At 48.3% G+C, this 16,698-nt stretch overlaps 1 pseudogene; it reads right to left on the minus strand.

Moving 5' to 3' along the window:
• Positions 1–259: 259 nt before the first annotated feature.
• On the minus strand, positions 260–1,110 carry LOC146187401 (uncharacterized; annotated as a pseudogene).
• Between the last annotated feature and the right edge of the window lie 15,588 nt (positions 1,111–16,698).

The following is a 16,698-nucleotide window of genomic DNA, read 5'->3' on the forward strand; positions in this document are numbered from 1 at the left end:
GCCGCTGCATTCAGTCTGGCCGCGACACGGTAGAGTGAATGAAACTATGTACAGCGGAGCTTACAACCGAGGCCAGCAATAGCTACTGGCTTCTCACTATGTTCACCTTAGCAGCAGTACTTAATTTGCCTGGGCAGCAATCCTAGCGGCGTATGTTGCCAACAAAATATAAGCACGTACAAGCACAGAAGTAGGCGACTGAAATGAAATTTTATTTTCTAGGAGACATTAGGCAGGTCTAAGTGTAACTCGGAACGTCTTACATATCGTCTTCATGCAAAGCTGCTCGTATAAACGAAAAGTTATGGCGTTCAAAAGCAGCACACTCTACCCTTTGTATTTGATGCATAGAGAGGCGGGCAGCGTCGAGCAACAAACTGCGCCGATGGTCCTTTTTATTCATTCCGGGAGGAGTGATTAGCACCAGGTCTCTCCGCTCGCTGAGGAAAGCTTTGACTTCCGACTTGAACTTCGAAAAGACTTCCGCTATAGGGTTGAAAAATGGACTGTAAGGAGGCAGCCGCTTGATCGAGTGCGTCTGACTGGCCAGGCTTGCCTGTACCGCACGGCTGTGAGCTGGAGTGTTGTCAAAGATAAAAACCGCTTCAGAACCAGGTTCTTCACTTTCGACACGGGCTGATATGTCGCTCAAAAATTCATTGAAAACGACCCAGTGAACCTTGTCTACGGCCGTCCAATGAATGACACCATTTGCGGACATGCAGGCGAGGATGTTAATGTTTGCTCCTTTGGTGCCAGTCGTCGTCTGCACCGCAGGCTGTCCCTTCACTGCACGGCCGAAGCTCCTTGAACACCATATTTTATAGTTGGTCTCATCGATGTAAAACCTGCACAAGCGAGATCCTTCACACTGCAACTATTGCGCGTATGTTTTGCGGCCGCGTTTCACGTCGTCTCTGTTGCGGTCAATCGGCCTCTGAGTCATCAACTTCATATCGTAACCGTGCGAATCAAGTAGGCGATCAATGCTACTTGTGCTGATGGCGATTCCCGGCAATTCTTCTTCCATTGCTTGCTTTATTTGCTTTAGAGTGAAAGCAGGGTTGTTATCCACAATATTCTTTAGAGCCGTTACTACCTTATTTCCGAATTTATTCAATGTTCCACCTTTCTTCAACGCATCTCTATCGCTCGCTGCAATGGATCTCGCCTTCTTTAAATTGATGCCCAGCGTGTCTGCCAAGTTTTTCACATCTCTTCCACGCCTCGACACTTCAAGAATTCTGGCCCTGTCATGCCCGGAGACTTTGCTGTTCTTTCTTCTTGGTGCACCTGGAGGCTCGAACGGTGGTCCCCGTTTTTTGGTGCCCGATTAGGATGTCAGGACACTGCTCGTCAGCTTCCATGGAAGAAAATAATGCGCGTTTAAGTTCATGCGAAATTAATGAAAACACGCAGACTACCACCTGCCTATAGTATACGAGTATGCACCACCACCGTCCGGCTCTACTCCGTCGTGCAAATGCAGACAACAACGCGGCACACACAACGGAGGCGCGAAGAGTGCAGCTTGCTTTGATATCTCTTGTCTTCTGCGTTTCTAGCAGTTTTTGTTTTGTGCTCTTGAGAAAACATTTCTATTTCTTGCAAAAAAAAAGTACACATATTTCTAATAGTGGATTCACGTGTCTGTGCTTTCATCCATTCTCCTAACATAGCGCAAAGACAGACGACAATTCGGCACGGAGTAAACGGAGGCGGAAAACTTGTCGTCTGCTTTGGAACTTTTTGGAATTGGCTGTGTAATGTTTGGCTGATGAAATTACATGTAGCTAAATTAGATACGGTTGAATAAAACGTTTTTTAATTGTGTGATAAAGTATTTGTGTTTCATCGAAGACATTTTAATTCTGTATAATCTGTAATCAGCAGTGCGCACATTTGTGGGATAAATTGTCCTCTTGGAATATAGAGCCACTAAGCCACAGCTCTGGGACAATTCAGTATTTCAGTGCCGAGAAAGTGCGTTTGTCATGATATTGACGAAAGTCATCCCATAAGCTGACGCTTCGCTTACTCGTCGCATGGTCTGGAATGTGATCTCAATTTCTATTTATTTCTGGAACTCATGTTTCGTGCTTTGGAGCCCTCCGCCACATTCATTTTTCACATGTGGATTAAATTGGTTGGCACCCGGATTAAATTCGCTGACGCTTGTATTAATTGCGTTGCCACCCGGATTAAATTGGTTGGCGCTGACATTATTCGAGTTGGCGCTTGGATTAAAAATGCTGCCGTTATGATTAAATGCTTGGCATTCGAATTAAATTACATGGCGCTTAGATTATATCAGTCGGCGCTCAGATTATTTCCGCTGGCGCTAGGATTAAATTCAGAGGGAAAACCTGTAGTCATTTATCATTCCCTTTTCCTTTTTCATATACAGTATTGTGGTTTGGTGTGGGGTAAAACGATGGCAACAAATATGTCAAAACTAATGAAACTGCAAAATAGGCTGATTAAAATTATCCCAAATAATTGTTAAACACGGAACCCTGACGTTCTGTTGAAGAAGTTTGATTTAATCGCGTTATCAGACCTGTACAGGTATCGCCTTTGCAAAACATTCAGAAGCCAACAAAAATATGAATTAAACTTGCTGACAAATATAGCATGCTTAAACGCTAACAGTCATTATTACTGAACGCGTCATCCCGAATTTTGGTTTGTGCCTCGTTCAAGGACCAATTATGGAAATGAAATGTTGAGTGTAGCCGTTCCGAATGTGTTGAATGCTTTCAGGAAGGAGGGAATCACCATAGAGAACCTGACCTTAAGATCACTGAACAGATTGTTTTTGTCATGTTCCTCTTCATATCCATGAAATTATTGACGTACTCTCATATGACTATTTTTCCTGTTATATCATTTCTGTGCTTTTCTTTTCTCAATTCACTGTGAAGAATTCCTATGGTCTGTTTTCCATTCATTGTAAATGTCTTTTTTTTACTTTATTGATTGTATTTCAATCATGTATTTATCATTTTCATTGATACAGTGTGAATTTGTAGCTGTTGCTGTGCTCAAGTATAGGGGGTGGGAGCCTAGTCAAGCCGCGTGAATGCAGCTTTTTCTCCTATCTCCTCATGTATGTACTCGTAATACATGAAAATAAATCTATTCTATATTCTATTCTATTCTATAGAATATGAAATCTACGGACATGCCGAATAATCGCTGAAAGAACGGTGACAAAAAACATCAGCTGAAAAAGGGCATCAAAAACAAACACCGACGAAACCTAAAGTAGCCCGAGCACGCGAGTAAGGACGGACACACCTTACAGATAGCTCTCAAGGAAGGCGTGCTCGGAGGAGTATAAACTAATTGTAGAATCCCTAATACAGTGCTTCGCTTTTTTGTTGATGTTAAACGCCTCCAGCAAAATTCTGGCTTTTGTGAATGAGGTTCTGTCCAGAATCTTTGCCTCTTTAATGCGAAGGTCGTACTTGCACGTCAGAAAGTGCTGTTACGTTTCTCCCCCGAGAAGTGGGACAGCTGACGCGGCCACCGCATAGCAACAGGCAGAACCGCGAGCGAATCGGCCATTTCGGCGCCGTTCATCGGCCGCGCAACGCTTCCTCCCGCCGGCGAGACTCTGACGTGTTCCTGCCACGCGCCAAATGTGTGTGCGTGTGTGTGTGTGCAGACGCCGGCCAAGACTGGAGCTCGTGAGAGAGGGTGCCGCCCTCGCCCGTCTGCAGGAGGTGGAGGGGATGAGGTCGGACCATCTGCGATTGAGTCATTCGTCGTGAACCAACATGTTTGGCTCTCCCTTTCCTGTGAGGGTTTATCCTTTCCCTGTGAACGGGAAAGCCTATAAAAAGCAGCGGCCGACTCCGCTGGGGGAGAGACTACTTTGACGCGCCGTTGTTGCGACGCTAGACACCAGCTGTGTGAGAGTGTCTGTAATCTCTCTGGGTCAGCTTCACTGCCCGTTTCTTCATGATGTTGCAGTAAAGGTTGTTTCGTTAAAAGACGCCTCGTCTTTGCTGGAACCGTTGATGCCGCCCGCCGTCCACGGAGCCGCCAGGCCAACGCTACCGAGGGGCCGCGCGCCGCACCTAGTAACTGCTGGCAGCGGTACGCTACCCCGGCACTCGCGACCCCCAAAACGTAACAACTGGTAGGCAGCGGTGGGACGACCAATCCGTAACCGTGGTACGTGGGACGACGACGACCAAGCCGTAACCGTGGTTGGAGGGACGAGCCAGGCGATACCGTCGTCCAACAACTGGTGAACAGCGGAGAGACGAGGACGACCAAGCAGTGACCGTGGTCGGTGAAACGAGCCAGGCCTGACCGAGGTGCAACATCTGGTGGGAAGAGCGGAGATGTCCGAGGCGTGACTCGTGAGTCAAAGCAGCTCAGCGGAAAAGGCGGGAGCAGTGCAACGAGCCCTGTGTGATGACTGGTTGCCTGCAGCGCAACGACTGCGTTGGATTCTTGGCTGCGAGGTTTAGTGAGTGCGGGACTTTCTTGTACTGAGTTTTGCCAGGCTTTTGTTAAGTAGAGAACAGAGCTGGTAATTGTGTTGTCGTTGTTGCTGGGTTAATTGCAGCAAGGCAATAGTGGGCAGTAGAGAAGGCAGCACTCGGAACAGCCATGGGTTTGGATTTGAAGTCGTTGCGCAAACCTAAATTGCTGGAGCTTGCGGAGGAGTTGGGTCTGAATTTGTTAGGCAAACTCAAAAAACCAGAAGTGTTAAAGGCTATTCTTGCGTTGGAAGCTGAAGATGACGAGCTTTCGGAATTCCTTGAGATCATTGACGAACGTCACGAGGAAGAGGAACGTGAACGTAGGGAACGTCGCGAGGAGAGAGAAAAGCAGTCTGCCCGCGTAATGAAACTGATACAGCTGGGGGCGTCAGCACATGGAATGAGCGCGGAAAAGCTTTGCAATGCCATTAACAATGCCATGCGGTGTAACGGTTCAATACCGCAAGATGGTCTACCACCGTTCCTCATCGCCGAGGATATGGCAGATTATTTGGCAGACTTTGAGAATGTCTGCGGAAGTAAACGCTTCGAGCGAGATAGTTGGGCGCAGAAGTTGGTAGCTCTTCTTTCCGCTGAAGCGTCGGAAGAAATCAAGCGATTGGTTGGCGACCGCTTGAAAAATTACGATGCACTAAAAGAGATTGCTGGTACGATATCAGATAACGCCTCAGGATCTTCGGAAAAGATATGAGAGCGAGAAACATTGTGACACGACGTACTTTGATTTGGCGTATCAGTTGAAAGCCGCTGTAAGCGAATGGCTAGACAGTGCGGAAGTTCCGGAGCAAATCGAACTTGCACCGGAGTGTGAGAAACAGCTTGGGGAAGCGGCCGAGCAACGTGACCGCAGTAGCGAGCCGACCGAGCCTCTAACAGAAGAGCATCGTGTTACCTTGGTCGAGCCGCCAGCTGAGACGGTTAGCACAGGCTTAATCGGCGAGAAGTCCGAAGGGACGCCGTTAAGCGAGGTGAACTGCATGCCGACCCAAGTAGCTGTAGGAGATACAGTTCCATCAAATGAGTGTGGGGAACTGGTAGTAACTGAACCGCCTCTCGAGTCGAAAGCAGAAGCTTGTGTAGAGCGTGACGGAGCTAAAAACGAGCTAGGAGAGGAGACAATTTCGGTTTCCGAAATCAGCTGTGTCGTAGAGCAGGGCACGCAGAAAAACGAAGTGCCGATGAAGGAAGCTGCGCAGCCCGCGAGTTGTGATCAGCCAGGGCAGACCGACGAGGAGTGCGCGTCCGCTGTACAGAGCGAGACTTGCGAAGGCGACAGCGAACGTCTAGAGCAGAGTCAGAATCGTTCGTGCCCCGAAACCACGCTAGGTTGTATTCGCGAAAGCAACCCCAGTGCGAACGCGGACGTGGCACACATGACCCTCACGCAATCCGAAGCGCCCCAGCTGTCGCAGGAGCTTGATCCTGCTCCGGTTAGCTCTGAGCGAGACGACACACTGAGTGCGAGCCGCCAGAGCAAATGCCTAGGAGGAGGACTGACGCGACTTACGTCAGCCGTTGTTGTCGTTCGGACTTGACTGAAAGTGAGGCCTGCGCTGCTGGCCGCGATGCAGACGCGGCGCCGCACTTTGACCACTTTGACGACACCGGTGCCCTACTAGCTCCGGTTACCGCTAGAACGTTGACCGCTAGCTTGTCAGAGATGGCCCAGCAAGAAAGTAGAAGGCTAGTATTCCAGTGCGGCCGACGAAAAAAATCGGAAGGGCAGGCGCGAGAAAGAATGCTGCCATCGTAAGGAGAGCAAACTCCAAAGATTGCGAAAAGAAAGCAGAAAACATGTGTTCCAGTGCTGTCGCAGAAAAGAGCGGTAAGGCAGGCGCAAGAAAGAATGGAACAAATTGAAGCTATCGCGAAAAAGAAAGCGACTATCCCAACGGCACAAATGCGCCCGTGCCGGGAAAATGCGTGACTGGTGCGCAACCCGTAAGGAGAGGGATATGTTGTTCATGAAAGTAAGTGATTCATCCTCATGTAGGTATTTGAACAGAAACAGGAAGGTACGGTTTTTCCGTGAAACGGACAGCCGAAGTTTTAGTGAAAGGGGTGATCTCAACGGTAATGCCGATGGCTTAAGTCGGAGCCCATAACGTGAGGAGAAGCCTCAGTTTTCACTTGTTGGTGTTTTTCTTCCTGACATAGGATTTTGAACACTTGTATTGCATTATCTTTGTTTGAAGTACTGTTTTGATAATGTGATTTTCAAATTTGTGAACGCGTTCCAAGTGCTGCTAAGCTGCCCTTTAATGTAGATGGGGGCATAAGAGGGAAATAGTCTGGCAAAACTTAGTGAAGTTTGTGCCGTGCTTGCTGGCTGACTGGTTGAGTTTTTAGCGTGGTTGTGACGTTGTGGATTGTCAGAAATCTCTCCTGAAGACAAGTTGCAGAGTGCCTTGGAAACCCGGACTTGCCAAGGACTTCTTCAGGCTGTTTGAGCTCAAGAGAAGCTGAGTTGGACGACCCCGGCTAGCAGCAACATCCCGATCCCTCCGGACAGCGGATGCAGTCCCCTGCCCTTTGGGATCTCCCTCCCCCGGCGGGGCAGTCTTTTACGTTTCTCCCCCGAGAAGTGGGACAGCTGACGCGGCCACCGCATAGCAACAGGCAGAACCGCGAGCGGATCGGCCATTTCGGCGCCGTTCATCGGCCGCGCAACGCTTCCTCCCGCCGGCGAGACTCTGACCTGTTCCTGCCACGCGCCAAATGTGTGTGCGTGTGTGTGTGTGCAGACGCCGGCCAAGCCTGGAGCTCGTGAGAGAGGGCGCAGCCCTCGCCCGACTGCAGGAGGTGGAGGGGATGAGGTCGGACCATCTGCGATTGAGTCATTCGTTGTGAACCAACATGTTTGGCTCTCCCTTTCCTGTGAGGGTTTACCCTTTCCCTGTGAACGGGAAAACCTATAAAAAGCAGCGGCCGACTCCGCTGGGGGAGAGACTACTTTGACGCGCCGTTGTTACGGCGCTAGACACCAGCTTTGTGAGAGTGTCTGTAATCTCTCCGGGTCAGCTTCACTGCCCGTTTCTTCATGATGTTGCAGTAAAGGTTGTTTCGTTAAAAGGTTGTTTCGTCTTTGCTGGAACCGTTGATGCCGCCCGCCGTCCACGGAGCCGCCAGGCCAACGCTACCGAGGGTCCGCGCGCCGCACTTAACAAGTGGTGGCAGCGGTACACTACTCAGGCGCTCGCGACTCAAAACGTAACAGTGCGAAACCAAATTCGCTAACCTATCTTTTTGTGCTATGTTTATGGCATGATCCCTTAAACGGTCATTAATGCACCGCCCCGTCTGCCCTATGTAACAACTTCCACAGGAGAGGGGAATTGAGTACACCACTAATGATGTTCCGTTCCACCAGAGGTGCGCCGTCAGAGATGGTGTCGAAGGAAGTTCCATGGTTGGTTCTTTTCCTTTGTGTACCAGTGGTGCGCCATCCGGTAACGTAGTTCAGCGGAGGTTCCTTGCACCAGAGGCGCCCCGTCGGAGATGGTATGAAGTGAACACTTGAAGACGGGAGTTGATGAGAAGAATAATTCAATGTTTATGCACAAAGCAAATATTTACAAGAACAACTTTTGCAACATAGTTGCAAGGTTGAACTGGCTAACAGGGAAATATTCCCACCTCGGCATAGCCAAAGATACAGAACATCTAAACCTAGCCCAGAACGCCGGACTGGGCCCTCGGGCTCGGTTTTACTTCCTGAGGTCCAGCCCGAATTTCCAAAACGTCAATCACCAGAAAACATCAACCTGATTGGTTGGTTCCGTCGTCCAGCTCCTCCTTCAACTTTAGGAGAACTAAACTCTCTCTCTCATTGAAAAAAAAAGGAAAGCGAAACTCCTAAGGTCACATCCTTCCTACATTCCGCGGTACACGTGGTCGTTCACCTGGACGCTGCAACGTTAAAGTGAATGGATGCTGTTGCTACAAAAACAAAAAGGAAAAGAAAATTGTGGTATGTGGTTCTATCACAGCTCGGCTGTTCTCACGAGTGAACCGCTTTTGTTAGTGCTCGCTGCCACATTCAATCGGGCGCTCGCGGTACGAGCGTCTCACCTGCAACCGGGAGGTCGAGACAGCGCGCTCAATCCGGTGTACAAAAAAAAAGGGGGGGAAAGAAAAGAGCGGTCAGCGGTCCTGCCACGGCTCGCCTGTCGTCACTAGTGCAGGGCTATTTTTAGGCGCTCGCAACAGCATTCCATTGGGGGCTCGCGTGAATAGGGAGTTTTAGAATAGGGGAACCCAAGGATTGGGGCCCCCAAGAAAATACCGTGCCGGGGCGTAACGTTCGAGCCGACCGGAGAGTTTTAGAATAGGGGTTTGCCGACGCAGCGGAGCGGGGCTTGCGTTCGTCGATGGCAGCGCCCTGACGGTAAACCGTGAAAGCATTTAAATATATAAAAGCCAAAACAACGCTATCTTATTAAACAGAAACTGCTGTCATTGCACAAAAATATCCTAAAAATACCAGTTATATAATCTGTTTTCTTCAGACAATACGAAATCGACCAATCTTAATCAATCCAGGCTGAGCCGGGAAACCTCATTTGAACCTTCCGCGCTTTCCGGCGCCTGGTCCCCATGGCAACCACACGATGCGAACTCGTTAAGCCTAGCAGCTTGGTAAATCCGGAAGCAATCAGGCAGTATGGGGCGTTTTATCGCTTAAATATGGTGGTGCGGGCATCATGAGACATAGCACAAGCTTCGTTGGCCTTTCGTTTGCCGTGAACGCGTGACACAATGCAGCGGTAACGACGAATGTGTGCCGAGGCGAGCGGCGGCCGCTTGACCGGACGCCGCCATATTGCCCGACCCTATCCGGCAATAGGGTCCACGCTATTTCGCCGAGATAGGGTCGCCGTCGTCCGCTGACCCAAAAACCCAAGGCACGCTTGGGTTCTGCGCATGCGCACTCGCGCCCCGCTATTACCCTATCCCCCTAACCGATAGGGTTCCCCTATTCTAAAACTCCCTAATGTGTGTATCGCCTGCGACTGCGGGGTTAAGACGGCGCGTGCAAGCTGGTGTTCAGGTCACTGACTGTCACTCAGTTAGTAACGCTCGTCATCCTAAATGGCTTTGCGTGCTTCGCCAGGTGCCTCGCGGCGCCCTCCTGTCTGCACACCACCTGCGCTCACTCCTGCTACGAGAACAAAGAGTAGCTGTGCTGGTAGCCACATTACGTTCCCCCACTTCCCGCGCTAATCTTTTGTGCCCGCCGGTCCCTTACACCACTCATAAGACATAACTGACGAATGCTCCTTCATGTCGCTTCTTACACCCGCGCTTAACATCCCCGCCGATGCGGGGGAACAGTTTGGCCACTTTCTTAAGTTCAATAATATTGAAGATCCTTCCTTAACTAAGAAGTGCCAGGAAGTAACGCAGTTTCCCCAGAAAGACCGTGTGGCCGGTTACGCGTTTTTCGCTGATATTGATGATTTAGTTTCTTTGGTTCCAAAAGCTGAAATTTTATTTGCCGTGTAAGAGTCCATTGAAAAATTAGGGGAGCTCTCCTTTCAGTCGTCAGCAGGTGGATCCCTAGACAATTTTTTAAAGCTTCTAAAATTTTATTTGAGTGTAATTTGTGTCCATTTTGACAAGCAGCCTTTTCTACAACGCAGTGGCATTTGTACTGGGCCCTGCGTGGCGCCTATTTTATGTGACATTTTTTTAGCTTTTATTGATCGCCTTTTGAAACAAGCTTTTAGAGAGAGACCGGTTTTAAAGGTTTTTGGGTACTTTTATGATTTTTAATCTTTTTAAAAGCTTTTATTAGGTCTACTCACGAACTTTCAGTTCGACAGATTTTACAAATGTTTAATTACCAAGGCAAAGGCTTGTCCTTCACCCATGAACTACCTCAGAATGGCGTGATTCGTTTTTAGACCTGAAGCTGAAGTTAAGCAAGGGACACACCTGCTGGGCGTATTTACCACGTGATGAAAGAGCTTTTGTCTTACGACTCCTCCCACTCTAAAACTGAAAAAAAAAAAAAAACACCATTGCTTCGCTTTGCTTGGAGACTGCGCTTCGTACGTCATGTTCGTACGAAATGTAAATTGGTTTTGATAATCAGGTTCGCAGGCTTTTGGTTGCTGGCGTTCCTTGTTCGGTCTTAGCGGCTGTCGCAGAAACCCTCCTAAAGAAATTTGGTCCTCGACGAATGATGGCTGCTACTCAATGCGCGAGGGCCAAACCTGAGGTGATGCCCTACGTTCAAGATGTTTCTCATAACCTCAAGAAAGTGGCCAGCAAGCGCAATGTGCCGCTTGTTTCTCGGCGCCAAATAAGTTGGCCAAACTTTGTCCCCGCATCTGCGGCGATGTTGAGCGCGGTTGCAAGAAACGACATGAAGGAGCCTTCGTCAAGTGTGTCTTGGGAGTGGTATGCTTAATTCCCCTGTTCTGTGGAAGATGTTACATAGGGAAGACGGGGCGGTGCCTTAATGACCGTTTAAGGGAGCCTGCCCTAAACATAGCACAAAAAGATAAGTTCGCGAATTTGGTTTCGCACGTTCTGACGTGCAAGTGCGAGCCTCGCTTTAAACAGGCAAATATTCTGGGCAGAAGCTCATGCACAAAAACCAGAGTTTTTCTGGAGGCTTTTTACATTCAGAAAAAAGCGAATCATTATATTATTGATGCTTGAATTAATGTATACTCCTCCAAGCGCGCGTTCCTGGAGAGTTATCTGTAAGAAGTGTACCGTCCTTCACGCACGTGCTCGTTTTGTTTCTTTCTTTCTTTGTTTTTCTTTAGGTTTCGTCAGTGGTGTTTTTGATGCCCTTTTTCAGCTGATTGTCTCGTTACCGTACGTTCAGCGATTATTCGATATGTCATTAGATTTTGTTTTCTGTTCAGAAGGCTGCCGTTGTCAAGTTGTCATATGTGCATGTGATGTGTAGGTTTATATATTTTTAACTACTGTGAAAAAAAAAAAAACAGTTGTTAGTAGTGTTCGTTTTTGTGTCCTTTCCTCCATCCTCGTGCTTTTGGCGCTACCTTTTTATTTTAAGTATGAGATCAAGTATGTTAGAAACGTGATTGGTGCTTCGAGTTGGCGAATTTATCATTTGTGATATTTCATGTGTTATACACGTGTGAACAAGATGAATTTCGATGGTACGCTTTGAAGTTGTTGCTCTGAGATGGGACTAGGTAATTGGCGAAAAATTTATGTCGTCAAACACGAGGATGGGTGCGTTTGGAAACCGAGAAGTCACAGCAAGTGGGCCATCGTGAAACTCTGAAACAAAAATAGTAGTTGTGTTTGAGGGGAAAGCAAAAACCGAGGATTAAATGTGGATGTGCGATATTTACATCAGATGAAAAGTATTTCTAGCTGAGAATTTATTAGGACACGAGTGAACACCAGACTGGGATGGACATCGATGGAGACGAAACCGCCTTTAAGTTCGAAGCGCTCGCATCTGAAAATGCCGAATTCAGGAAAGCAGGATGCATTTTTATGGCCAGAAAGAACTTTCTTACCATATGGTATTATATTGCCATGAAAACCAAGTCATACCTCGTAAAGAAAACCCAACGTGGGTGGATTGGGAGGTGTCCCTGTCCAGCTGCGAATTAGCGGGTCAAAAGACCTTGCTTGAGAGAGTTAAGGCACCGGCATCAGCCAACGGAGTCCCGCAATGAGGACCTGAGCAACCCTGCCTTTAACTCTTAACCTAGCTAACCGAAACAAATGTTTCATGCTACTACTACTCCGGAGTCGTTAAGATGCATTCGACCAAATTTCTGGCAGTACTATTAAATTTGAGTCGCATGTGCTGATAAGCCTGCTTAGTGCATCACGCTTCGGCAGGAGGCTCCTGACGTTAGTATAAAGAAATGCTGTGTGGTCGCAGCTCTAGAATTGAGCTGGTGCGGGTTGCTATGACTTATGTTGTAACACCTTCCTGGCTATTGTGATCAGTCCACAATTTTTAAGGTATCATGCCGGACTGTTTGACACTTTCAATACTCTGTTTCACCGAAGAGTGCTACTGCTACTGAATGAATGGGATCGTGTTCTCATGCGCAGATAGAAGAGGAAGCTTATCGGCTACCAGAGACCGGTCTCTAAGTTGCGGCATTTTTTCGAAGTTTCAGAGTATGCAGTGTTTTTTTTTGTTTGTGTCCTCAACGTACCACGTTCTGGGGGTCCCTGGCCACCGGCGGAAGCACGTCAAGCGGCCCCTGTAGTGGCGGAAAAAGATCAGGGCCCTGCGAACCGAAAACCACGCGAAGAACAAGTCAGCATGAGGCATTTGGGGGCCACGCAGATGACATGGAACAGGTATCCTTCACGGTTGTGTCCTACAAGAAAAAGAAAGGTGTTGGTGTCCCGGTTGCATTTAGGCCCAACGAAGTATGAGGCAATCAGTGAAAAGCCAAATTTAACATCGTGGCCTCGGTAGTTGTAGCATCGGCTCAAGAAAACGTTCTCAGCCATCGTCTTAATAAGGATGGGAGCTTGTTGCTCACAGTAACTAAGCTGGCTGGAGTGGCTGTAGAGGCCCGTGTACTGTATTCTTACACAGCCAGCTAGGGGAAATTTCACGACGTACCTATAACCTACTCAAATTAAGATCTGCAGGAGTATCTACGTGACCAAGGCGTCCTCTCAGCAAGGAGGCAAACAACTTACATTCCTTAGGACGGTGGCAAGTTCGAAGAGGTACGCCGTCGCTCGGTTTATTCGAATTCTCAAGGGATGCACCACAGTATAAGAGAGTCCCGCTTGGGTTCTGTAGTTACGCTGTAACTGAGTACGTCGGAGCAGCGACACAATGCTACAAATGCCAGAGGCATGGCCACATATGGATTTTATTTGTCAGAAATATCTGGATTGTCACCCTGGGCTAAAAGCTGTGCACACAGCTTGACGAAGGCCCAGGGGACGAATACATGACCAAGACATTGTACCGGCTCTTTGCAATGCAAAGTGTGTGCTGGCCCCCATTCGCAAAAAGGAGTGCATCTCGAAAGCGGAACCTATATGTGAAAATTGCGATGGCCCACACCCTGCTTCATACGGAGGGTGTGTTAACAAGAAAGCTGCTACACTTTCACGCTCATTGGAGCAAAAAACAAGAGAAACCGCCCAAGCGTCAAGATCTACCACCTAACATTGACTTGGTTTTTACAAATTCGTTATATATATCCCAAAATCAGCCACCGCAACATCAAAAAACACCTGATGAAAAAACGGGGGATGACACATAAGGGGCTGCAGCCAAAAATAAGCGTGGGAAGTCCGTTGGCTTCTCTCCTCCATCAAAGCAGCAGCGACACTCCGCACGAGACCCGACAACAACCTCTCCAACTCTCAGCCTAAGGCACTGCAATGTAACAAGAAGGACACCGAGAGGCAGTAAAGCGGAAGCACGGAACAAGAAATTACATGCCTACAAATTCCGATGCTGTTTGCCGCCATCAAGGCACTTCTCCGCGCTAAACCCTCGTCACAAGGACTCCCAGAACTAGAAGCTGTTCTAGCATGGAACCGCTGTTGTCGGCCTCTTACGCTCCGCAGTGGCGTAAAATCGCACATATGTAATCATGGCTTCGACAGGAAGAGCTTAACAGCTGACCATCTACAAAATCTTTCCCAATACACCCTTTCCCTGTGGAACGCTGGTGGTTTACTCTCGAAACTCTGATTTTCGGCAGCTTGTGCGAGCGTACCACTTCCCTTCCATAGTCTTCTCTCAATCGCGAGTGGAGGAAACTTTCAGACTACACGTGTTCTATTTTCATCATTCGCAACGGCCAGATGACGTAAACAGATTGCTGATAGGCTTTCGCAAGGATATCCCGGCCTTCTTGGTTGAAGTTCCGCCTCACAATGACAATCAATATGTTTGCGCCGTAACAGTAAATGGGAGACAAGAGTACACTTGAGACAAGAGTATATCTTGAGCCAGGCAGGCCGTTAGATGCTTCGAGGCTTGAAAATTTGATAATAAGCACGCCCACTCCACATATTATTTGCCGAAACCTCAACGCTCACAATCAAACTTGGGGAACCTCACAAACATGCACTCGATGTGCTACGCTTGCAGAAATTCTCGCAAAACATTCAATTGAACGGCTAAATGACGGCAGGATAACCCTTCTACGAGGCCTGACGATAAGCATTGACGGGACCTTTGTGACAAGTTCAGCTGCCCACAATCTACAGACTGGGATATATACAAAGACGCTGCAAGCAGAGGAATTACTGCCCCAACCCGAAATGAGGAACTAATATCGACATTGGTTTACTGCCTGAGAGAAAGCGCACGAATGACAGCTAATAGCGATAGCTTACCCTCAAAATATGAGTCATTTCGAAGGCTGTGCGCTATTCGCAGGCTAGCTAAAAAGAAATCTTTGCGCACAAAAAACATTGAAGACCTTCGTGCCTGCCGACGCGAACAACGTCACATTTGACGCTACCTGGATAAGCGTATTCGGCAAATATGGCGTGACGTTTGTTCTACGCTGAATTGCTCCAACCAATAGCCAAAATTTGGCGGATAGTTCGCGGTATGCGCACGCCCCTCCAGCAGCTTCACCCTTTCGCAGCACTATCTCTGTATGAACGAAAATCCATTAAAGAAGTCTCAGAAGAATACCGCTGACTGCAGTCCGCGGGGTAAGGGCCTTCCGCCCACTCCATAGATGGTCTGTCAGGCATCCCCCAAGCGGTAGTGCCAGTGATAGACCTAACTTTCACAATTCAAGAGCTATCCACAGCTATTAAACAGACGGACGTCTCCAGGTCATGATGAGGTGACCTATGACGCAATCGCAAAGCTACCTCACAATTCCCGGCTTCGACTCCTGGAATATTACAATTCTAACTGGATACCTGGTGAGGTCCCCACTGAATCAAATTTGGCGAAAATTGTGCCGTTTTGAAACCTTCTAAACAGCCAAGGTATGCATCCTTCCGACCCATCGCCCTACTGACCTGACTAGGTGAGCTTATGGAGCGAATGATCTCCAAACGCGTCACGTGGTTCTTCGAGAGCCGAAATGACTATCCTCAAGAAATGAACAGGTTTCGCCAGAATAGGTCTGCGACTGATAATGTTATTACCCTTGTCTCATCATTTGAAGAGTACCTTCACACTGGGTACACCCCGACAGCCGTTTTCCGTGACATCAAGGCTGCTTTTGACTCTGTTTCATCATGCAATTCTCGCAGCCATGGCCAGCCTTGGCCTCGGAGGAAAGCTTTACAACTGGATTGGGCACTGTTTACAAGAGCGGCCAATTTTTATGAGCACACCACATTGTCCAACTCTCTTTACTCTCAGGGAGCTGTGCTCAGCCCTCTCCAGTTTAATACTGCCTTTATACATATAACAGAAAGCTCCCACGAGCAGTACGCATAACAATTTTGCATATATCTGCATCTGGAGTGCATCACGTTCACATTATACTACGCAGCAATAAATTCAGAGAGAGTTACTGCACCTCAATGTACCTATCTCCCCGTGGTTTTCGCCTCTCATCAGAAAAGACTGTTGCTATGGCTTTTAGAAGGAAAAGAATGACGCGATACCCGCTCCTTCTCGGTGGATGGTCACTGTCGTATGTATGGTCTCACCGATTCCTAGGTGTTTTACCTCTCTTGGGCACCTCAGATTTAAAAAGCTCCACGAGAGAATCACTGCAGCATCGCAGGTTTTCAGATTCATGGCAAGAACACGAGGGGGCAGCAACTGTCGGTCGATGGTTCTGCTTGAGAAGGCCTATGTTGAAGGAGCGTTACGCTACTGTTTACCGGTGCTTCAAAGATTATCTCCAAAAAGCAAGAAGATTCGTGAAGCTGCACAGAATAACTACTTGCGGATATGCCTTGGACTCCCAAAGGGATCCTCTGCATCAGGAACGCTTGCAGAAGCAGGATGTCTCCCGCTTGATGTGACTGCAGCTCAAGAAACTATGCGCACCCATCTCCGACATGCCCTCCTAGGAAAGGAGCACTTCTTGCACCGTGTCCACCTAAATCACTGCAACTTTGGCCTTGGTCAAGCTGCGGCGTTTCTGCCTCTCCATGCTATTATTCAGCCACGTAATATACTGCCACTCACCTTTCCCCCATGGACACTATCGTCTCGAAAGGTGAATTTGTCTGTTCCTGGCGTGGATGCGAAGAGCCGAAT

This window comes from Amblyomma maculatum, chromosome 6, assembly GCF_055883805.1.
Source record: "Amblyomma maculatum isolate TAMU_Amacu chromosome 6, ASM5588380v1, whole genome shotgun sequence".
NCBI lineage: Eukaryota > Metazoa > Arthropoda > Arachnida > Ixodida > Ixodidae > Amblyomma > Amblyomma maculatum.